This window comes from Aotus nancymaae, unplaced genomic scaffold, assembly GCF_030222135.1.
Source record: "Aotus nancymaae isolate 86718 unplaced genomic scaffold, 86718_ANA_hifiasm-v0.15.2.pri h1tg000029l, whole genome shotgun sequence".
NCBI classification, from domain to species: Eukaryota; Metazoa; Chordata; class Mammalia; order Primates; family Aotidae; genus Aotus; species Aotus nancymaae.
Window position 1 is genome coordinate 19,403,128 of NW_026988442.1, and position 24,733 is coordinate 19,427,860.

The window sequence follows — 24,733 nt, forward strand, 5'->3', positions numbered from 1 at the left end:
ATTAAAATAAGACTATATGATCATGAGAGATTGACTTCAGGCAGTGACCAACCATAGAGCTACAAAGAACCACGAACATTTTAGAGACATTCAGGAAGGATTCAAACTCTGTTATCCTGTGACTTCCTTATTTGTTGACAAAAGTTCTCCAACCATCAAAACCCCATTCCTGAGATTTTTGGCACTGGCTGTAGAAAGAACAGGGACATTAGAAAGCCCAGAAGCTGTTTTCTCTCATTACCATGTTTTGTTTTGCTTCTCAAGTAACTCTTGCCATTCTGTGAAGCTCTACAGAAAACCCCAAGTATCGTTAACCACCAGGATAACGTTTTTTCGGTAGTCCAAGTTTAATAATTCACAGTTGTGAACACATCCAAAGAGTGAATTCCCAGTCAGCATGTTCATTGTGAATTCACATAGTTTCTTTAAAGGCACATCGTGGGTAGCGCAGTATGTGGAGAAAGAAATATAGGCAGAGAGTTGAGAAGGGAGGCTTGTTGAGTATTTTAAAGAGTTTGTGGGACCCCAAAAGTTTGCTTTGCTAAATCTGAACATTTAAACTCAGAAGCAATGTCACTTGGCTTCCTGGGAAGCATGTGTCCTGGAGGGTGGGGATTGGGAGGTTGTTGTCAACTCTTCCATTTGCATTTTCTTCTGACTCTTCACCTCCAAGTTTTTTGTATCCAGAAATGCAACCTGGCTCATCTTTATCCTCACAGTACTCCAGGGTTTCTTAATTGAAGCTCCATAGTTCTTTACAGTGTCTTGGAATATTTCAAAACTGAATGCAGATTCTATGTGTACGTATGTAGCTTTTTGACATTTTCTTGACAGAGAGTCCCTAACATTACATGAGACTCTCAAAGGCATCCATTATATAGCAAAGGGGAAGAATCATTGCTCTACACATTGTGCCCTATCCCCAGCCCTGAGCAAGCACATCATCTCCATCTTCATCAGGATGAATTCCAAAACACTCTTTCCAGCTAATGCTATTCTCATGAACTCCTAACAATTGTCTCCAGCTGCCAGGAAGGCAGCTGGAGACACACAGCAATGAGCACACCCACACCCAAAACCTGAGCTTGTTATCTTCCTCCTCAACCTTGTGCTTCTCCTCTGTACATGTGGATCAAAATGCCCGTTATTTGTTTCTTACCATCTGCAGTCAACCTGTCAGCAATTCTTGATAACATTATCTCTGTTTTTGAAATTTACTCTCTCTTCTTGATTCCCTGTTACTTAGAGAACAAATCCAATCTACAGGATGTAGGAGAGCCCATGAATAAGTGATTCTAGCCTTACCTCCTATTGTCATGCCAACTCAGACTCCAACTGCACTGTTTATATGGTTCTGCCTCTCTCCTACTTTGTGCAAACTGTTCCCTCTACCTGCAAAGATCTTTCCTTTGTCAGACACTTGATAATCACATCGGTGAGACTCCATTCAAATATGACATCTTGATATCCTTTTGACTATTCAAACTACTCCTTTCCTCCATGTGTATACAATGTTTTTGACATAGCACTTAATTCAGTGAGTTTATTTCTTTGTTTCTATACCCATCTCTCCAGCTGGGCACTGTGCTCCTTAAAAGAAGAGACTATGGTTTACCTACTATTAACTCTGTAATGCCTAGAGCAGGAGGACTCAGCACTCTGTGGGTATCAAATAAGCATGTGCATTGAATTTTATAAACCTCTATATTACTCTTTGTAAGCATCCTTTATACCTACTTGACTAACAAAAACAAGTCTCCTGAGCTAAAGACTGCATAGGGTCTTAGTTTGGATGGTGATATTTACTTGAGTTAGGATATTGAATAGAATAGTTTGCAACAAGATTTTTTTCTTGAGTTCACACCAATAAGCAGTGGCCATTTTGTATTTGTTTGCTGATTATTTCTTATCAGAAGTCACCAGTTCTTTGGCACATTCACCAAGGATTTGTTAAACTTCTCCTAGGTCCCAGCATCCATGTGTATTCTCTAAGTGCAGGGATAAACAAAACTGTTTGGGTTATTGACCTTACGAGATGACATTCGAGTTGTGGCTCTCATGTATTTATTTTACCATTTGCTTCCAAGTTTTTATTATTTTTATTTTTATTTTTTTTGAGATGGAGTCTCCCTTTGCTGCCCAGGCCAGAGTGCATTGGCATGATCTCGGTTCACTGCAACCTCTGCCTCCCAGGTTCAAGCGATTCTCCTGCCTCATCCTCCGGAGTAGCTGGGATTATAGGTGTCCACCACCATGCCTGGCTAATTTTTGTGTTTTTAATAGAGATGAGGTTTCACCATGTTGGCCAGGTTGGTCTCAAACTCCTGACCTCAGGTGATCTGCCCGGCCTTCCAAAGTGCTGGGATTGCAGGGGTGAGTCACCAAGCCCTGCCTGCTTCCAAGTTTTAATTATGTAACCATTTATGCCTGAACAAAAATATTTAGCCTTGGGGTGTGTGTGTGTGTGTGTGTGTGTGTGTGTGTGTGTGTGTGTGTATTTAGGGAAGAAGAAGGCATCCTACTCTTAGTTGTCCTATTACAGTTAAAATAAAGGTAGTCCTAAACTATAATTATAGAATCAGTTATGATGATTATTAAGAGTTACCAAAGATTCCATTGATTATACACCTAATTTATTTCTGTTATTCTGCTAAGCACTCATCTGCATTTCCTCTATGATCTTCTTAGCAGGCCTTTGAGATAGATGCAGTTATCATTGTTATTTTGCATATTTTGTAGATGAGAAAACTGAGGAAGAGATAAAACTACTTGGTTAAAAACAAAGGTAAATATAATTCCAGAGCAAATGTTCTTAACCTGTTCTCTTGACTGAGAATCCAAATACGAAAAATTTGCTTAGAGTAGCCAAGCCACACCAGCCGTAATTGGTCTTCATATCTGCTCATAATCAAAATATACAAGAAGAGTATTTTGAGGGAGCCCATCACACAGAAACCATTATGCCTTGAATTCTGATTTCAGTTCTTTCCAGAGAAGCTTCAGAAGACAGTAACCATGCCTTCAATTTCTTCAGTATTCTTCCACAATACCTAAAATATCTGTAGTAAGAGCTGCAAAAGAAATGAGTTTGTTTATGGGAGTTTCCCCAAGTACAGCTGTGGGAGGTGAAGGAATGGGTGATTCAGTGGACAACTCTACACACTCTGTCTTTGGGAAAGTGAAATTGAAGTCATGGAGGATAAGATGGCATTCACCAGAATCTAGATTGACCACAAGGCCCATGACTGTGTTTTACTCATCATCCCGGGCAATAAGTGCTCATTGAAAGTATCCACACTTGTAGAATCAAGAGTATGAATTATACCAACAATATATCAACAGCTAAATGTTTATTAAATATTTATTATCACAATGTGCTAAGTGTTTTGCATGTTTTCTCATTAAATTCTTTCAACAACCTCATGAAATAAACACTATTATTAACCCCTTTTATACCTTAGGAACATGAGGTTCAGGATAAGTTATTTGTTCAAGGTAATATGAAGCTGTGATTTGAACTGAGGAAATCTGTATCCAGGCTCTTAACCAGCGTGTTGAACCATTTCCCCAGTTTATGGGAAAAATGAGATATGCTTGGGTATGGTCATTGAGGATGGAGGTAATTTCTGGGAGGAAGGAGAGGAGAGTGCAGAAGAAAGCAGGTTCTAGAATCAGTCTGCCAGGTAAATATGAGCCTTTCAGTAGAAAAATTCTTACCATATCTAGGGCTGTCTTATCACAAGGAGTTGCAAGGATTAAATGAGATAATTCATGTAGAATCCTCAGTGGAACATGGTAAACACTTAAATGTTTATTATTAATTATTGTTAGGTATTTGAATGTAGTTCCTTTTACACCAAACCAGGTTATACTCAAGAATAATGTAAAATGACACAAATTCTAGAGTTACTCAGTCATGGATAACAATGCCTGGTCTACAAAACAGCTTATTAAAATGCCCGTAACTTCCAAAGTCCTCCCATTCCTTCTATTCCTTTGCTATGTTAATGAGTTATAATAACCTTGTAAAAGAAAACCTTTTAACATATTTTCTGTTTATCTCAAATATTTCCTTCCTTTGTCCTCAAGGTTGGGCAGTAATTGGGAGAAAAAATCTATTTTCCTTTCTTTCCCTGATCCCACTCAAGTTGAGCAGACCCTGGCTCCGTGCCCACCCACCTTTATTCCAGATGTTACCCTGGCGAACGTCTAAGTCTGTAACCAGGCAACCATTGGGAAGAGGGCCCTCCTGGCTCTGGGCCTAGAAACAAAAGAAAAACAAATAGGAGGATGTCTTGAGTCTTCTACTTACTTTGGTTTTCCAATCTCATTTCCCCCAAACTTTTATTATTTTTGTAATGGAAACTGGGGGTGGCTATCTGGGCTGTCTGTTCACACACCAAATGTCCGGTCTGTTATGGAGCAGGGCTCTGGCTGGATTTGATCCTATTGATCCTGATTTGGGATTATGACAGCCAAAGAAAACATTCTTACGCCCCCCTCTCACCATGCTGGAAAGGAAAACATTGACCATGTGGCCACGCATTGATGAAGTTTGGGGCCCAGCTGAGACAGGGCTCTCAGGCAACTGAATAGTTTCATGCAGATAAGACTAAGCATACCAAATGAAATTTCTGTGGCCAGTTATACATCCTAAAAGGTCTCTTCAATGTACATCCCTCTTGCCCTCTTTGCCGCTTGCCTGGACTGTTGTTAGTTGTCACTGTGATTTCTTTTTAACTGCATGGCCTTGAACTCTAATCTTGTCTTTCTGATTCTGTTGGAGAAGTCATCTTAGACATAGTAGTAATAATAGCATGACCCCAATTTAAACCTATTCAGTGGCTCTTCTTAGCCTACAGCCTCATTTCCCAAAGTCTGGAATCTCATCGTTGAGAAGCATCATTTATTCATTCAACGCTTATTTCCCAAGTACCTATCTTATGCCAGGTATTGCTATTCTTCTAGGTACTGTTGATATACCTTGCAGTCAGAACACAGAAAACCCTCACACTCATGAAGCTTGTATTCTGGTGGCAAAGGGAGAGAATAAATTAACAATGAAAAAATATAATGTGTTGGATAGTGATAAGTGTTATAAAAAACAGTAAAGCAGGGAGAGAGGATGCAGGTACAAGAGTTGGGGGAGTCTGTGCAAGCTTCCTGAGAAGGTGATAGCTGAGAAGAGAAAAGAAGTTGGTGACAGATCCGGCCAAGTAGGGGACAGCTAGGGGAGAACATTTCAGGTAGAAGGAAAAGCAAAGGCAGAGGCCTGGAGGTAGGAGCATGCCTGATCTATTTAAGTTAGAACAAGGTGTCGAGTCTGGCTAGAGTAGAATGAGACAAGGAAAGAGTAAGGAGAGATGAGTTCAGAACAGTGGCAAAGAGACATGGTTTATAGATTCTTTAGAACATTATGTGGACTTTGCTTTTTACATGGGGTGCAGTGAGAATTCATAGAAAGGTTTTAGGTTTTAAGCAGAGCAATCTTATGATCGAATTTACTCCTAGAAGGATCATTCAGGCTCCTATAGAAAGTTTATTGTAGAGAGGCAAGGGTTAAAGTGGGGAGATTTGGTAGGAGCATGTTGCAGTAGTGTGGCAAAATAATGGGAGATATGGCCAGAATTAGATGTTTTTGCCAGTGCCTCCTGTTTGATGATTTTCTCCAAATAGACATCTATTTTCTGGCTGAATTTCTCTGATCACAGGAAACTTGCTCCCTACTGTACTTCTTTGAGTATACTCAGATCTTTATTTATTCCTTTTAATGAGACAGAGTTGGTCTTCTATAGATTTCTTTCCTTCATCGTTTTAGTTCTACCCCTTAAGTTAATTAAAAACAAATCTTTTTCTTCTCCTTCCCTACCATGTCATCTTGGGCCTCCTTTTCTCCAGAATCAACATCTCCAGTTCCTGACTCATTCATTGTTTACCATTGTCACAGCCATGCCTCTCCATTCTGAGGACCCTCCTGTGAAGGCTCTTTAGCTGGGAAAGTGGTATCTTTGCCAACTTGGAAGTCGGGGGCCACAAAAAAGCAAAGGCTATGTAGTATGGATCTTTACCCTTCAGTAACACTTAGTCGCTGAAGTCAGAAGGGTAACTGACTTCTGTGCTCAAGTTTATTATTATTATTAACTTTAGTGGGGTCTACTTTATTTCCACCACCTTTTTTTCTTGGGCATGGTAAGAATTAACATCTAAACAAACTCACACTACTTTGCAGGCAACAGCAAATACCCAGTATAATATTGTCCTTATAAAATATGTCTTTCCATAATGTTATCCAAAGCATAGAGAATATTTTTACTCTAGCATTTCCTGCCATTAATGTTTTCCTTTTGCTATCTTCAGATAGTGTCATGAGTGAGTTATGTGTTATAAAAAGCTACATAAACACTCTCACCTTGTAATCTACTGTAATGGCATTAGTAAGGCAGCTGTGGGGCTTCCGTCTTCTTTTTCTTCTTTCCTAAGTGTAACAAATACAAAAATTTTATACCTTTCAACAGTAGAGGAGACAATGTCTCTTAAGAATGAGCTGTAAGAGGTAGAGAGTGCTGTATTGAGGTGGTATTGCCACTCTGTTAGCAACTGAGTGTATGAAGTTTGGCAAAATTCCCATCCCAACTGGGGAGTTACCAAGTCATCACACATGCATTTCTGCTGGAATCATTTTATTTCTACCCTAAATGATAACAGAACAGATGGATTTGGGGATAGCAAAGATGAAAGCCATTTCTTCCTTGTAAGTTATGACTGAGGGGTTGTACATGTGCTCAACAAAGAAGTACAAATGCATTTTAGATCTACAATCATTTATCAATTACCAAACACCTATCAAAACCGTGGAGTAGGCTCTCTACTATGTTGGAAGAATAAAAGTATTACTTGAACAGGCCCTTGACCTTGGTGGACTTTAAGTGAGGGAGAAATAAATTAGCCCAGATATTTGCAGTGCTAGAAGGAGATGCAAAGCTAAGATGGGTAAAGAAGAAGCAGTGATTAACACCTTGAAGATTATTTACCAGTTCTCCAAGAATATAAGTAGAAAACATACCCAAGAGCTCTAGGGACACAGAAATGGCATGAAGTTAGTGTGAAACAGGCCCAGTCATGGATCCTGGAATCTCCCCTTTAGATTGAATGATGTTCCAGTCAATTATCTGTTTTCCTCTTCTTCCTTAAGGAAAATAAAAATCTCAATTTTATTTAGAATAACACTTCCCACTAGATGTTGATATTTTCCAAATTCCTTTGCATTTTGGTGTGGTCATGTGGCTAATTATTGCCTGAAGAGAGTAAGCCAAAAGGTGATATGGAGGCTTCTTAAAGAGCTGACAGAGCTGGGAAAGGCCACTCTGCCGCTTCTTTCTTGCTTTCTGGAATGAAGATGGTCAGAACTGAAGCCTTGGCAGCCATTCTTGAGATGAGAGGCCACATGCTAAGGATAGTAGAGAGTAAACATAGAAGCGTAGGCTTCCTTTTGGGGTTGCGGTGTAGTTGCAACAGGCCTGTATTGCCCATCTACAAAATTCTTTTATCAGAGAGAGAAATGATCTTCCATCTCATATATGTCATTTTACTTTCAGTCTTTGTCTCTAGGAGTGAGCAAACCCCCAACTAATATGTTCTACTTATATGGAGCATGAGGACTAGCACAGGCATTCAACAAGCACACTTTCTCCTCTGCTCACCATCTCACCTAATGGGAAAATGCCTAATGTGAAACTGAAGAAAGCTTAGAATAATTAAAGAGACAAGAGAGCATTTGAAAGGGAACTTTCAGGAGGATAACCCTTTTATTTTGTGAAATATCTTTTCAAGTGAACCGAAGGATAGTCTTAACAAGTTTAGAGAAGATGTGTAACAATTCATATTGCCCCATTCTTAAGGAGTCACTCGGGGTGCCACCAAGGTCACATGGAAAGATTTTTATAATCAGTCAATTTTTAAGACTAACCAATATTAGGCAATAGACAATAGAGGTGGCCTGATTATAGGGCAAGGAATGGAAAACTAGAAAGAAACTTAATGGATGACAGAGTCATTCAGATGTCATTCATTATTTTTAGGCTCTTACAGAGGTCAGCTGGAATAGGAGGGTCTGATATCCTGGACTAGTAGTTTGGTATTGCAACGCTAAGTCAGGTAAGGATGGTAGTAGGTTTCATAAGAGGATGGCCAGACAATGGGCTCTGGGTTCAAGTGTTAGGAGGTAAGACAGTTAAAAATGATGTACACTTCTGAAGAATGAAGAAGTTGGGTAGTTGAAATTTTATGAAAGAGAAGTCTTAAGTTGGGCAGGCTTGAGGATAGCCAATGTTTAAACAGAGTACATGTAAAAAATGATTTAAGAGAGAGTATCAGGTGCCAGCTCCTCCTTCAGACAGCTTTAGTCAGAAGTAGTGTGTGGCCTGAGCATAGGTTGTTGTTTCTGCCTGACTCATTAACTTATTTAATAACTTTATCAGGTATGCATTTTATCCATTGCTGAAGAACACAATACAAAGATGCCAAGATTGAGAACCTGAAAGAGGGTTATGCTGCTGAGAACCTGAAAGAAATTTATGCCGCTGTGACAGTGCATAAGGATGCTCCAGCAGACCTCCCAATGTGAAATGAAAGCATCAAGCCCACTTTAAAAAGGTGAGGAATGTTTGTAATGGCTTATTTGTGAAAGTCTAAAACATGATAGGCAAGGTGTCCATCAGTACAAACTTGAACAATCCGTGGTATGTCCTTACAAGAAAAGCTACTCAGCAATAAAAGGATAGAACTATTGCTATGTGCACCAACAAGAATCAATCTTGAAAACTATGCTTGGTGAAAGAAGCTCTGCCTGTGTTCTTTCCTGGTCAGTCTCTACCTTGACACCACCAGAGGCAATAACTGTTCTGATTGTTTTTCTACTATAGATTAGTTTTGCCTGTTCTGGAACTTCAGATAAATGGAACATACAATATGTAGTCTTTTGAGTAAGGTGTCTTTCACTCAGCATGATGTTTTTGAGATTTATCTGTGCCAATACTGTATGACTACATGTTTCAGTAGTTTATCATTTTATATTCCTGAGTGGAACTCTATTACACAAATAATCCAGAGATTGTTCATTAATTCTTCTGCTGATGGACATCTGGGCTATTTCCAGTGTTTTGTTATTATGAATGAACCTGCAATGAACATTATTGCATAAGTCTTTTTGTGGACATACATTTTCAGTTACCTTAGGTAAATATCTAAGAGACTGTTGGGCATAGGACAAGTAATATTTAATTCTGTGAGAAACCATTAGTCCTTCCTCAAATGGTGTACCATTTTGCTTGATTTTTAATTTATTTTTTGGAGAGTATCAATTCCCTCAAGCACTTATCCTTTGAGTTACAAACAATCCAATTGCACTGTTATTTTAAAATGTACAAATAAGTTATTTTTGACTATAGTCACCCTATTGTGCTATCAAATAGTATGTTTTATTCATTTTTTCTATACTTTGTACCCATTAATTATCCCCATTTACCCCTGAGCCCCCCACTGCCCTTCCCAGCCTGTAGTAGCTATCCTTATGCTCTCTATGTCCATGAGTTTAATTATTTTGATCTTTAGATCCCACAAATAAGTGAGAACATGAAACGTTTGTCTTTCCGGGCCGGGCTTATTTCACTTAACATAATGCTCTCCAGTACCATCCATGTTGTTGCAAATGACTGGATCTCATTCTTTTTTATTACTGAATAGTTCTCCATTGTGTATATGTACCACTTTTTAAAAAATCTATTCGTCTATTGATAGATACTTAGGTTGCTTCCAAATCTTAACTATTGTAAAAGTGCTGCAGCAAACATAGTAGCGCAGATATCGCTTTGATACGCTTATTTCCTTTCTTTTGGATATATACCCAGCAGTGGGATTCCTGGATCATACGGTAGTTATATTTCAGTTTTTTGAGGAACCTCTAAACGATTCTCCATAGTGGTTGTACTAATTTACAACAGCGTACAAAGCTTCCTTTTCTCCACATCCTCACCAGCATTTGTTATAGCCTGTCTTTCCAATATAAGCCATTTTAACTGGAGTGAGATAGTATCTCATTGTAGTTTTTATTAGCATTTCTCTGATGATCAATGATGTTGAACAACTTTCCATGTGCTTGTCTGCCATTTGTATGTCTTCTTTCGAGAAATATCTATTCAAATCTTTTTCCCATTTTAAAAATCAGATTATTAGATGTTTCCTGTAGAGTTGTTTGAGCTCCTCATGTAGTCTAGCTTGCAAATATTTTCTTTCATTCTGTGGGTTGTCTCTTCACGTTGTTGATTGTATCGTTTGCTGTGCAGAAGCTTTTTAAAGTACCATTTTATACTCTCACCACGAATGTATGATTGTTCCACATACTTACTAATGTTTGGTTCTGTCAATCATTTTGATTTTTGCCATTTTGGCATGTGTATGGTGGTACTTCATTGCAGAGAATACTATTCTTAAATATATGAATTAAAATACATAGATTTATAAAGAAAAAATGGTTATCTTGAAAAGCAGAATATTTTAAATACTAGAAATACAGTATTGTATGTGCTTTTCTATCAATATCAAATGACAAGATGTAGCCTGAGATATATTGATTTTATAATTTTGAAAACTTAAGGAGCATTCATAGAATTTCAATACAGTTGACATAATTGCATTAATGAGAAACTATCTGTGGTATCTAATGGTGACCAAGTGAAAGCTATTGCTAACACAACTCTGATTGTTAGTCATAATAGAAGGAAATGCTAAATTTCAGACAGGAGTTAGTAATAATACAGATGTATTTTTTTTTCACTGAAGTTTACAAACCCAAAGACTCTGATGGATAGTCTTTAAAAACATTCATTAGAGAGGATGGTAAACATAGAGACTCTTGGTTTTTTATCTAATTCTGAGATTCTAGGCTGTTTGATGTAGCCAACTCAAAGATAAAGACATCAAGTGACTTGGACAGAAAGGATGGCTCAGGGGCAATTATCAAGGAAGAAGGTTGTTCCCAGAAAAGCAGACAGACTGCAAGGCAGAAAGAGGCAGGACAAAGGGAAGGTGGAAGAGGCAACAGCAGAGATGACAGAGAAAAATCTCATGCTCTAACATAGTGGTTTGCCACCATATCTGTTCTTCAGAATCATCTATGACAATTTTGAAAAATGAAAATAAAGTGTCTTGGTTTTACTCCTAGAGATGTGATCCAATAATGTTGGTGGGGCCTGGAAATTAGCATTTTAAAAGTAGTCATTGGTAGATTAAACGACATTGATGATTGAGAACCACTGCTCTAAATAGGAAGTTTGTACTATGGTGCAGCTGACATATTTGGGCATGAGGAACGAAGCAATAGGTTAGTGGAGTCAAGCCTGGGAAGCAGTTGGGTGATAGGAGGATGTGTGAGGCTTATGCACTGTTAGGCAGCATTCTTCATAGCCTTAGGCAGCATTCAATCTAGCTGGACACTCAAGGGAGGAGCTGCTATCATCTTGTGTTATTTCTATGAATAGTGGTATGAGCTTTACAACAATTCTAAGAGATCAGGTTAGAGTGGGAACGCCAGTGGCTCCCAGGTTCTCAAAGGCACTAGGGCAGAGATAAGATGGATCACAATTTCAGCCCATGAGAGAAAGATTTCCATGAATCACTTGGTAGATGATGAGAACAAATAATACCTTGCATGATGCCTTCACTCTTCTCTGAGTTGTCCATTTGTTGGGTTCAGGTGACAGCAGGTTGAAGGTGACATGAGTTCAGATTAAGCCAGACACCATTATACATGTCTGTGACTGAACGGCCCTTTCTCTGTTCTTGTATTCACATTTCAATTGGTCTTCTTGTTCACTTCTCAAAATACTGTAGCAATGTAGCAGAAACCAAAAGGGGTCAACATATACTTGAACTAAGTCTGCCATGTTGAAATGAGATGGCAGCTGATGGAGGTTTTAAACAGAGCTTTTATCTCTGCTTTCTTCATTTATACTCAGTGCCAGGTGCTAATAACGCCAGAGTTCAGATGCTTCCAGTTACCAATAATGGTATCTATTGGAATCTATGTTTTTGTCTTCCTGATCTGTGTCTTCCCATTTGTTTTTTTTTTTTTTTTAATTGTTGCTGTTGTTATTGTTGTTTGCTTAAATGTTTTTGCGGAAACCAAAGCCATCTCTGCCAGTTAAACTCAATGAAAACATACCACCCATAACGCCAGATTGATCTCTGAACATTGAAGCAGATTAAACATTTTGCTACACTCTTAAATCGCTTAAGGTCAATGACATGTATATATGTTCAGTTGGCCCTATCTTCTATAATTTTTAATTATATTATTATAAATATAATAAATATCATAATTTTTAATTATATTATAAATATAATAAATATCATAATTTTTAATTATAGAAGATAGGGCCAACTGAATATATATTTTAATATAACTTGGTTTGTATAGGGAAGACTTAGAGACAAATGAAGAGAGCGTAAAATAATGCTAGAGATTTTTGGTAATAAACAGATCAGAAATGATCTACATATGAGAACATTATTCTCAAACAGTCTTCCTGAGAAACTAATTATATAAGACTGCATCAATAGATGCCTGGAGCTCCTTTCTAGGAACTGCCTCCAGAGCCATTTTGTTGGTAATAAATTGGGCTCAGGAGGCATATGGAGCCTACCATGTGTGCTTTCTTAGATTCATTTGGCCTATCTGGCTGCCAAGCCCCTAGATGCTTGGTTGGTGGGAAGCTCCAGCTGCCACCATCATTGGCAGCACCATCAGCCTCTGCCTCCCCAGGGACAAGGGTGGGGCTCTTATAGGACTTCAACTGAGCCTTCCACAGTGAGGGCCCTGGACCTACAGAACCCATACAATAGAGACTATGGCTTCTCTCTCCACTTCCAGGCTGAGATGCAGTCTCCACCATTGAGCATAGGAGTTTGCTTTCTCTACATCCAGAGGGGCTAGGTGACACAACTCTGGGGTTTGGGAGTGTTACTGCCTCATGGGAAAAACTTAACTAAAAAGGCGTAGGAGGCTGGGTGCAGTGCCTGTAATCCCAGCACTTTGGGAGGCCAAGGTGGGCAGATCATGAGGTAAGAAGTTAGATACCAGCCTGGCCAACATGATGAAAACCTGTATCTACTAAAGATACAAAAAATTAGCTGGGCATGGTGGCAGACACCTGTAACCTCAGCTACTCAGGAGGCTGAGGCAGGAGAATCCCTTGAACCCAGAAGGCGGAGGTTGCAGTGAGCCGAGATTGTGCTATTGCACTCCAGCCTGGTCGACACGGTGAGACTCTGTCTCAAAGGAAAAAAAAAAAACAAAAACAAAAAACAAAAAGCACGACATAAGAGACAGAGGGAATGACAGATAATTCCAGATCCCTTCTTTCTAAGGTGTGGCCATTCTTTATGGCATGTCCAGGAAAACCCTGTATTTACCAGCAATCAGATATGGTTCTCATAAAGTGGTGGCCAGTTTATTAAAGTGTAAGTACCATGTATTTGCCTTTCTTCTTTGCCCTTCCCTTTTTCCTTTGCACTTACTGTCTTGTGATTGCACCTCTCAAACATTAGCACATAAATTTTATGTCAGGTTGTTTTCAAGGGATCCTGGTCTAAGACTTTAGACTACTGAATTCTCTTATTATAAGACTCACTTAACTCAAAGAACACAGTTTCCTTGGCATTGAAGAGAGCAAGGAGAATATGCCAGATATGTTAAAATAAAAGTCCACAGTGTTTCAGAATAGAAACAGTACTGAAAGCAAGATTTGACCATCTCCTGGGTTGGAAAGAAGACCACATAATTTTGGAGTTGCATGTTCTGATCTGTTTATTTACAACAAACAAACAAAGATACAAATAATCTGCAATTTTTAAATCTAAAACAATCTCTCATTCTCTTATTTTTTTTCCTTAATTTTTCTTCATGGCTTTTTATGAATATCTGATGTTATATTATTTTATCTCTCTTTGTCTCTTGTTCATTTATTAGAATGAAAATCCATGTATGTAGGAGTCTTATCTTTTATGTTTATAGCTGAATTCCTAGCACCTTGAACAGAAGACCTACCATCTTTGAATGGCAGGATCAGAAGAAATATAAAATATTTATCTTAAGCATTCATTTATTGATTCGTGGATTTAATAGACATTTATTGTACATCCATGCAAGCAGACATGTTTCCTAAAATTCTCTTTACAGTAACACTATAAAAGTATCTGGATATGTTCTTTGCAAATATTTTCTGTGACTGACAGCTCACTAGCCCTAACAGTATGATGCCCTGGTTTCGAGCAGAGCTGATATTCAGTTAATATGCATCTAAAAAATGAACTAGTTGGTAATATAGTGAAATGCTTTCAGGTAAATACATAGTAAACTAGTAACTATAAGAAACTATATAATTAATTTCTAATATAATTTCTAATATGCACTCCTTAGTTCAAGTTAATTGTCAAACAGGATGTCACAATGACCATAGTTAAATAGGTTTTCTGACATAGAGTAATTTAATCGATTATGGATATTATTGAATAAAAGAGTATCTCAGACCATATTACAAGGCTTAAAAAACTTTGAAAGTAATTACTAGTTCAGCGGAAGCTGCAAGAGGCTTCTATACCATGAATAGCCTAATTTTGATAAAGAGAACTTGTCTATTTAGTGATCCTAAATGTATCTAATGATGTCATGACAGTAGTGGCCATAACAGTTTCAGGTCCTGAGAGCAGTGTGGACACAGGTCCTATGAACCCCATACTGCTGCTGAGTAGACAATGTGACATTGGCGTGAGGATGTGTGACCCAGACCACTGCTTTAGAGTGACCCAGAGTTGGCTGTGAAATTACAAGAAGGTGTCAAGGGGCAGGCACTCCAGATCTGGGTCATGTGGAAAGTGCTGGGTTACATGGAAAGTGCTGACATCCAGGGGTGGGCTGGGTATACCATGAGGTCAGTACTCAGCTGCCCTCTGGATGCAATAAAACCTGGACATCAATAACCTAACGATTCTTGACTTCATGGGAGTCAGTGGACATGCTTTACACCATTTCTGTGTCAAACTATGGCTCACATAGGGACATCATTTAGTTAGAGACCCATATAGAAAAAAGACCACTCCAGAAATTTTTAAAAAATTAGCATGTGATTTGGAAATTGTTCTATTGTTTTCATAAATGTTGAACATCATGACTTCTATGAATGATTATGATGTTCAGTTAGTAGAGTGTTAAAAATTCTACCTATGCTTTTGTTGGTGTTATAATTGCCGTAATACTTTTTGTGACTATGGCAATACTTTTTAAAGTTGTTTAAGACTCATAATAAGTTGCAAAAATAGTGCAGAATTCCTAGGTACCCTTTACTCACTTTCCCGCAATAATAATATCACACATAACTGCAGTACAGTATCAAAATCAGGAACTTAACACAGTATCATACTATTAACTTGATTACAGAACTTGTCCAGATTTTACCAGGTCTTACATGTACTCTTGTGTGTACATGTGTGCATATGTGTGTGGTTTATCAGTTTTAGGACTTGCTTTCCTTATAGTCTCTATGCCAAGGTCATGGAGTTTTAGCCATTGCTAGGCAGAGGTGGAACTATACATGACTGCATCCCCACATACTCACATTCCTTTCATTTAAGAATATTCATCCCATATGGAGAAATAGGCCATGTTTATTAATCACTCCAGAAAGTATGTAATTTCATTAGATCAAGCGCTGTCTCTGGGCATTGACTCATAAGAGGGAATGGCTCCCCAGCGACCCAGAACCCCTATGACACGCTCTGTGGAGACCATACTTTGGGGCCAGCTGCTCGAATGCACTGCTGGAATCCCAGGCTGAAATGTGTAATGGCATGCCAAGGGCTGCTGAGCTGTCATAGCCCAAGCAGGGTTATTTGTGGCTTCCAAAGAGAGGCTGTAACCTTTTATGGTATCCACAAATCTCAGCCTTCAAGAGTCAGGGAGAAAATGCAACCATGCTGTTTGACTGAGCTAACTCTTTCCCCACCTTGGCCCTTTCCCACCCTCACCACCACTCTATCCCCAACCCCGCATGGTCTGCATAGCTGTCCCAGGGAAAAGGACATGGCATGGGACATTACCAGTAGCACTACCTCAGGGCCAGATAAAATGGCCAAGCATCCCTTCTGATTCAGTGAGGGGAAGTCCAAGAAAGTTGTTGACAAAATAGAAACTTTCTAATTTGAGGTCCTGAACATTCTATGTTCTTTCTGAGTAAGACAGAAAAACTTTATTCCTTGGGTGGGGCATTTTGAATGGCAGCTGTAGGCCAAGGACAGTCATGTCTATGCCTGTGCTCTCTTGTTATTGATTGGGCCCATTAGAATGCCAGAGCTCAAGAATGTCTCTCTCCTATGCTTTGCAGGCATGTGGAGAAGGGTTTCCTGTTGTCACTTTTGACATAAAGACAGTGCTTGAAGTATCTTTCCCGGCAACTTTTCTGATCTACTTGTATGTGTATGCACTTATTTCATTCACCAAGAGAGTCAAATGAGTGAAATAATTACAAGTGGTGGCTCTGGAATCAGAAAGACTTGGGTTTCAATACTATCTCTAATATTTATTGTCTGCGTGGCCCTCATTTTAGGATAGAAAGTTCACATGTTGAAATTCTAATCCCCAGAACTTAGAATGTGACTTTATTTAGAGATAGGGTCTTTACAGATGGGCCCTAATCTAATAAGACTGGTGTCCTTAAGAAGACGGGAAATTTGGAGACAGGTACACATAGGAAGAACACCATATAACGTGAACTCATGAATTGGGGTGATGCTTTTACAAGCCAAAGAATGCCAAAGATTGTCCACAAATCACTGGAAGCTAGAAGAGAGGCCCAGAACAGATCCTCCCCTTATCACCCTCACATGGTGCCAGTCCTCCTGACCTTGATCTTGGACTTCTAGCCTCCAGGACTATGAGAAAATAAATTTCTGTTGGTTAAGTCACCACATAGCATGTGGTTCTTTGTTACAGAAGTCCTAGCAAACCAATATGGCTAGTTACCCAACTTTCTAGAAACTCAGTTTTCTTATTCCTCAAATGCAAATGATGACTTTAGCAGTGATTCTCAAAATGTGGTCCCTGGACAAGCAGCATCAGCATCATCCAGAAACTTGTTAGAAATGCAAATTCTTAGGTTTCCACCCCAGATTTTCTGATTCAGAAATCCTTCAGGTGGGGCTCGGAAATATGTTTAAACCAGCTCTCCAGATGGTTCCGATGCATGCTCAAGTGTGAAAACTTACAGTATTGTAGAAAGGATCCTATCAGACAATATATGCAAAGTTCTCAGCATAGTGCCTGACATATAGTAAATACCTAATATATGACAAACTACAAGACATTTTCAAACATTTATATAACACTTAAGGTGGTCCAGCATATGGAGGTGTAAAGATCCATAAATTTTGATTTCTCAATAATCTGGCAGAACTCACAACTTTGGGAAAGGCATATTTGCAACAATTAACAGTCCTCTCAGGTGTTATGATATTGTTCCAAATGTGTTTTGGGAAGACGGTAGACATAATGGGCAGTGGAAAATCAGAGCAGATGTTATCAATAGATAGATAGATGATAGCTAGATATGTTCATAGATGATTGACAGAGATATGTAGTTTAGGAGGCAACAAAATATTTATTTTTGTTAAAATATTTGCTACACAATTCTTTTTACTTTTAACCTGTATTTCTAAATTGATTCTCACAACAGGGATAAAACACTATAAGGAGAATAATAATAACACCCAACTATTAGGGAAATACTATCAATATTTAACATTATTGTTAGGAAGATTAAATGATAAGATGTATGTCATGTGTTTGGAACAGAGGTAGGCACATAATTTCCCCTCACCAAACATTCACTGCTCTCATTATCGTTACTATTATTACATGGTTTTCATTGTTCAAATATAGAATGAAGGTTCAGAGAGGCAAAATAACTTGTCAGAGGGGATATCACTGGTTAAACAAAGAGCCTTCTTTTAAGCCCTGTACTGATGGTTTCCATTTTTGGCTATATCTGCTGTGCTGTGCCATCTCTCACATGAGACATTGTAAGTTTCTCTTAGCACCATCACAGTTCCTATGATTGCCCTACTAGAATGTCTGCCCCTGAAACTTGTGGCTCCTTTTCAAACAACTATACTAGAATATCCCACCTCATTGCTCAGGGACTGCCTGTTCTGATGTCCAGTGTCCAAGAAAACAGAAGGTCAAGTCCTACGATTATGAAACAGAGACACTGATAGAAATCCAGATTCCACTCAAGGGTGACATTGACCGAATGTAGCCTTTTCTCCATGGCATAAATGGCATAAGTGAGTAATTTAGGAAATTTAGTTGTGGCTGTATGGCATGACCATGAGGTTTGAAGGGGTGTAGAAACCTAACAGTCATTCTTAACTCTTTTAGGTCTTTGACTTTATATTTATGGTAATGCTGGGTAGTGTTAAAAAATGAATTCTATGTGTTCTATCATGATATGTGTATATGTCCTGTCTACATCAAGTTAAATTGGTGAAGAGGTCTGCATCTAGTTATTAAGCATCCCAGGCTGCCATGGGTTTTTATGATTTTTTAGGATGTGGATTCCAAGGGTACTCTGTGTGTGAATATTCACCCACTTGATAAAGAAAGAGAAGAATGAAGGACCTCATAAGAGTTTTATAGGCTAAACTGAAAGCGAGCTGCATTAATGGCCTAAATTTCATTAACAATAACTGTTTAATGGAAACACCTAATTGCTAAGGAAGGTGAGGGATGTAATCTATCTGTGTTCCTAAGAAGAAAGGGAACTAGATTTGAGGATTGCTTAGCAGCCTTTGCCATAGACCTCATTGAGAAAGGAAAGAAAAATTTGGATCCTATACTCACCCACTACCCATCCCCCCAAAATATACAAACACCAAAACGCATGAGAAAAATGATGGTCATTATTCGAGTTTTACATTATCCTTGAAGCCACAGTCCCTAGGATAAAAACCACTGATATCCCAGTTTCTTGTAGCAAAGAATCAGATCATAAGTGATGGGTATTTGTCAACATCATTTGAAAGCCTCTTTGGCCATAAGCAGTACTTTGTTGCAGAGGTTGAGAATTCATCTTTGAAAAGATAAGAGAGGGAATTGCTACTTACATATGGCTGCCACCTGCTCAGCCTTTCCAGAGCTGGCCCAGGGATATCCTTTTACTGGAACTTTTGGCACAGTTCCTCTACAAATGAATCAACAGTACAACCTATAATGTGGAGGAAGGAAACCCAAATAGAAAATTGTATGAGAGTAAGTATTCTATTCCCCCATCCCATTTTATGTCTCCATATTCCACTACTTAGCCAGTGGATAAAGGGGCTAGCAAAGGTCCTGAGATTCATACAAGGAATCTCAAAGCTTCTACTCTTAGGTTTACTCTAGCAGCTCACCAAAATTCTACCTTTCATCTTTATCTACCTACTTAGTTAACAGAGGCTGGGCATGAGGTTGACCAAATGAGAAGTTAGGGACATGGGATTAGTTAGGACCCTCTCAGTAAAATATGGTATGTAATGAACTCCTTAAAGCAGACCTGTATTCTTAATAGAAAAAAAAAAAAGTCGGGGCCATGATGTTATATACAAAGAATGAACTTTTGGGGCAAGATAAATTAAATTTCAATTTCAACTCTGACATTTCAAATTTCAGAGTCTCTCTTTAGGATCTGTTTTTTGTTTTGTTTTATTTTACGGGGGGGATTAGACAAAGTCTCTTTCTGTTGCCCAAGCTACAGTGCTGTGGCACAATCTCAGCTCACTGCAATTTTCACCTCCTGGGTTCAAGCAATTCTTGTACCTCAGCCTCCCAAGTAGCTGGGACTACAGGCATGTACAACCACACTTGTTTAATTTCTGTATTTTTTGGAGAGAGAGGGTTTTGCTCTGTTGGCCAGGCTGGTCTTGAACTTCTGACCTCAAGTGAACCCCCATCTCAGCCTCCTAAACTACTGGGACTACAAGCTGAGCTGCCACACCCAGCCTACCATCTGTTAAAATGGGAGAAATACATTTACTCCTCAGAGTTGTTGTGAAGATTAAATCTGATAACTTCCCTAGAATATACAACACAGTGCCTAGTCCCTGGTGGACACATGTTAAGTGTTAAACATAAAGAACCATATTTGGAAAGAGGAAAAAAAAAGCACCCAAAGCGATTCCTGCAATGAGTACATCTTCAGAACAGGATAAGCATAAGGACAATTACTAGTAACAAATAGAAATTCTTGAGCAATGATGTGATATCATGAAGCCACTGTGATGTGTATTAGTCCCTTTTCACACTGCTGATAAAGACATACCCGGGACTGGGTAATTTACAAAAGAAAGAGGTTTAAGGGACTTATAATTCCACATGGCTGAGGAGGCCTCAAAATAATGGCAGAAGGCAAGGAGGAGCAAGTTACGTCTTACATGGATGGTGGCAGGCAAAGAGAGAAAGCTTGTTCAGGGGAACTCCCACGTATAAAACCATCAGATCTCATGAGACTTATTCACTATCACGAGAACAGCATAGTAAAGACTTGCCTCCATTATCCAATTACCTCCCACTGGATTCCTCCCACTAGATTCCTCCCACAACAGGTGAGAATTTAAGATGAGATTTGGGTGGGGACACAGCCAAACCATATCATGATGCATTTGAATTGGTTATGTAATAGTCTATATATATACAGTTTAAAATGATTTAAAAAAATAAGTTCAGGCTGAGATTAGGACCCTATCATTCTCCCTCACCCTCCAAATCTGGAAATGAGAAAGCAGAAACTGGAGGCTACTAAATCCAGAAACTTCATCAACTACCTACTATGAATTTCAGGAATCATTCAGTTTTGCAGGTGGAGAGCAAGCTCCTGTTGAAGGAAAACATGTCTGGACAGGAACATAAGCCCAGTACTTCCCAGTGCTCAGAAGAATTGATGATGCCCCAGTTCAAGTAGGATGCATGGGAGATTTCATGAGCCTCTTAGCTGACGTGTCCTGGAGACATTAACTTGTACCTTCTTAACTCAGCCCTGATTCTGGGATTTCTGGGATTAGTAAGAGAAAGTAAGGGACTGTAACCTCAGGTTCTTCATTCCTCTAGCTTCCATTCTATGCACAACATATACACAGATTTCCTAGGGTGGTTCTCACCAAGGGTGGAAAAAACCTAAGTGTTTCTATATTTGGGATGTTATAATTTGTATGTATTCTGCTTCTCAGTTTACAAACAGAGAGAGAGAGTGCCATCTGTATAGAATGCTATAAAGATTTATAGAAGCATATTTAGGAGATAGGAGAAAAGAGAAATCCTTAAGTGAAAAAATACTGTATTTTTTATTATCAAATTTATACTCCTCACAGCCATTTGAAAAGCTGAGCATACCTTGATTCTTAGGAATTTGGGGACCTTACCATCCAATCTCTGAGAATTACCAGGTATTTTAGAATGGACCACTTGAATATCACACAGTAGGGAGTGGTGTCTGGAATTCCATGGGAAAGCTGAATAGACCAAGAAAGAGAAATTTCTCCTCTGCAGCCAACCAGGGAAGCCCCAAAGAAGAGGGTAAAAGGCAGATGTATGTCTTAATTTAAGTTCATCCAAGCTCCTGAGATACAAATTTGGATGTAGATACTTTATTTGGAAGGTGATTCTAGAATTCACAAGTATGGAAATGGAGAAAACAAGATAGGGAAGGTGGAAAAGTGAAAAAAAATCTCTGTTGCAGATCCTCTAAAACAAGTATATGGGCTGTATCTCAAACGTATTCCACCAGACAGCTGCCTCCCATCTCCCATGTAGAAAGGGTTAGCCAGGGATGTTAATTCTTCTACTCCCACCCTCCACCATGTGCTTCTTAGTATGGCAAAGCAAGCTTCTAGAGTTTAGAGAAAGACTTCAACCAGAGAAGAGGAAAGATGTAGGCACTTTATGTGTGAAGCTGGGAACTCTGATAGGCTGAGGGCATGTGAGAAGTGGGCATCAATAGTATCTACTATAACCAAACTAAATTTCAAGGAGTTTGCCTTCTTCAAATCTTCACGAGCAGAACTAACGTTGGAATGTATGTCCTTTGGGCTCCATCTTTTTAGGAATTCAGAAGAAACTATAGTTTGAGATAAATTTAAAATTCAACACATTACACTCTAAATTATAGAAGTATGCTATGACTTATTCCCTAAGATAGAAATTGAGATATCACTTCTATTAGGTAAGAAGATACTGAGAGAAAACAGAGTGGAATAGAATTAAAATTGTATGGAACAATTAAAATAATCACTGGAAGCATTAAATAGAATGAACAGTGTGGAAAATTGAATTAGCTAAGCAAAAGCTAAACCCAATAAATAAATCCAGAACACAGAGATTAATAACAAATAGAGAAATGAAGGGAACATTAGGAAATTTGACACTGAGTGTGGGGTGTCAATATGTATGTAATAGAATCTCTTACAGATGTTGTGGGGGAAGTGAAGAATCAATAAGATAGCAATGGAAAGGCATGATCAGATCTCCATATATAATAACCAAGTTTATAATAGTAGCATATATCAGCCTACTCAGAGCTAAATAACTGAAGACCTGTTTGAGGGATTTTGAAATAGAAAACAGCAAGGAAGACTGAAAACCAAATTTGATATCAGTAAATAAGAACACTTATTATAAAGGACTACTATAAAGGTTTTTTTTTTCCTTTTGTGTAACACACAGCTGTACACACAAAAAAGATATGCCTACTTGTGTTTTAAATACCATTTACTACAGATTTTATCATTTTGTTCTGTTACGTCAGAAACTTGTGGAATTTCAGATATTTAATTTTCCTTGTAATCAAATCCATTATGAAACCATTGTCCCCTGACATATATATTTATTACTCCTATTATTTTTTCTGATTTTGTATCTGTGAACTGCCTTTCCTGAGGATGAGGGAAAGGTTTATGGGAGGCCATTTCCAGTCAACATACTTCCCACCTTTACTGCCTCCACAACTCGTACACTGTAACTCTCTGACATTCTAAATGTCTAATAAGCCTCCCAAACTATAACTCACCAACAGTTATCTTTGCATTTTTTTTTTTTTTTTTTTTTTTTTTTTTTTTTTTTTGAGACGGAGTTTTGCTCTTGTTACCCAGGCTGGAGTGCAATGGCGCAATCTCGGCTCACCGCAACCTCCGCCTCCTGGGTTCAGGCAATTCTCCTGCCTCAGCCTCCTGAGTAGCTGGGATTATAGGCACGTGCCACCATGCCCAGCTAATTTTTTGTATTTTTAGTAGAGATGGGGTTTCACCATGTTGGCCAGGATGGTCTCGATCTCTTGACCTTGTGATCCACCCGCCTCGGCCTCCCAAAGTGCTGGGATTACAGGCGTGAGCCACCGCGCCCGGCACATTTGTTGTTTTTAAAGTATTTTTAATTGGGGTAAAATTTATATGCAGTAAAATGTATACTTCTTAGTGCCATCATGTAGCCATCACCAAAATCAAGATATTGAACAAGTCTATCACCCTGAAAATATTTTAAATTCATCTTTGCATTAAATTATTTCTCTACCTCAAACCTATGGAAAATACTAATCATTTTCTTTCCCTTTAGTTTTGAAATTTCCTGACATTTCTGTAGTTTTTGAATATGGCACTTTTTATTTATTACTGCACATTGGAAGTTTATCTTGGTTGTTGCATATATCAGTAGTTCATTTTATCACTGAATAGTATTGCATTTTACACATGTACTATATAGCTTGTTCATTCATTCATCCACTGAAGGACATTTGGGTTGTTTATAGCTTTGGGTGAATATTAATACAGCCACACTAAACATTTGGCCACAGCTTTTTGCACCAACTTATGTAATGTAGTTTAGATATTTGTCCCTGCCCAAATTTCATGTTGAATTGTAATCTCCAATGCTGGAGGTAGTGCCTGGTGGGAGGTGTACATATCATGGGACTAGATCCCTCATAGTTTAGTGCTGTATTCATGATAGTGAATTCTTGTGAGATCTGGTTATTTAAAAGTGTATGGTACCTTCCCCACTCCACTTCCCTGACTTGCTCCTGCTTTCACCATGTAACATGCCTATTTCCCCTTTGTCTTCTACCATGATTTTAAGCTTCTTGAGGCTTCCCTAGAAGCTAAGCAGATGCCAGCACCATGCCTCCCATAAGGCTTGAAGACTTGTGAGCCAACTAAACATCTGTCGTTTATAAATTAAGTCTCAGGTATTTCTTTATAGCAACGCAAGAATGACCAAACACAGAAAACCGGTATTGAAGAGTGGGACATTGCCATAAAGATACCTGAAAATGTGGAAACAACTTTGGAACTGGATAATGGGCAGAGGTTGGAAGAGTTTGGAGAACTCAGAAGACAGGAAGATGAGAGAAAGTTTTGAACTTCGTAGAGACTGGTTAAATGATTGTGACCAAAATGCTGAAAGTGATATGGACAGTGGAATCCAGGCTGATGAGGTCTCAGATGCAAATGAGGAACTTACTGGGGACTACAGCAAAGGTCAGATGTATTATGCCTTAGCAAAGAACTTGGCTATAAAGTGCCCTTGCCCTAGGAATCAGTGTAAGTTTGAACTTCATATTGATGAATTAGGTTATCTGGCAGAAGAAATTTTTAAGTAGCAAAATGT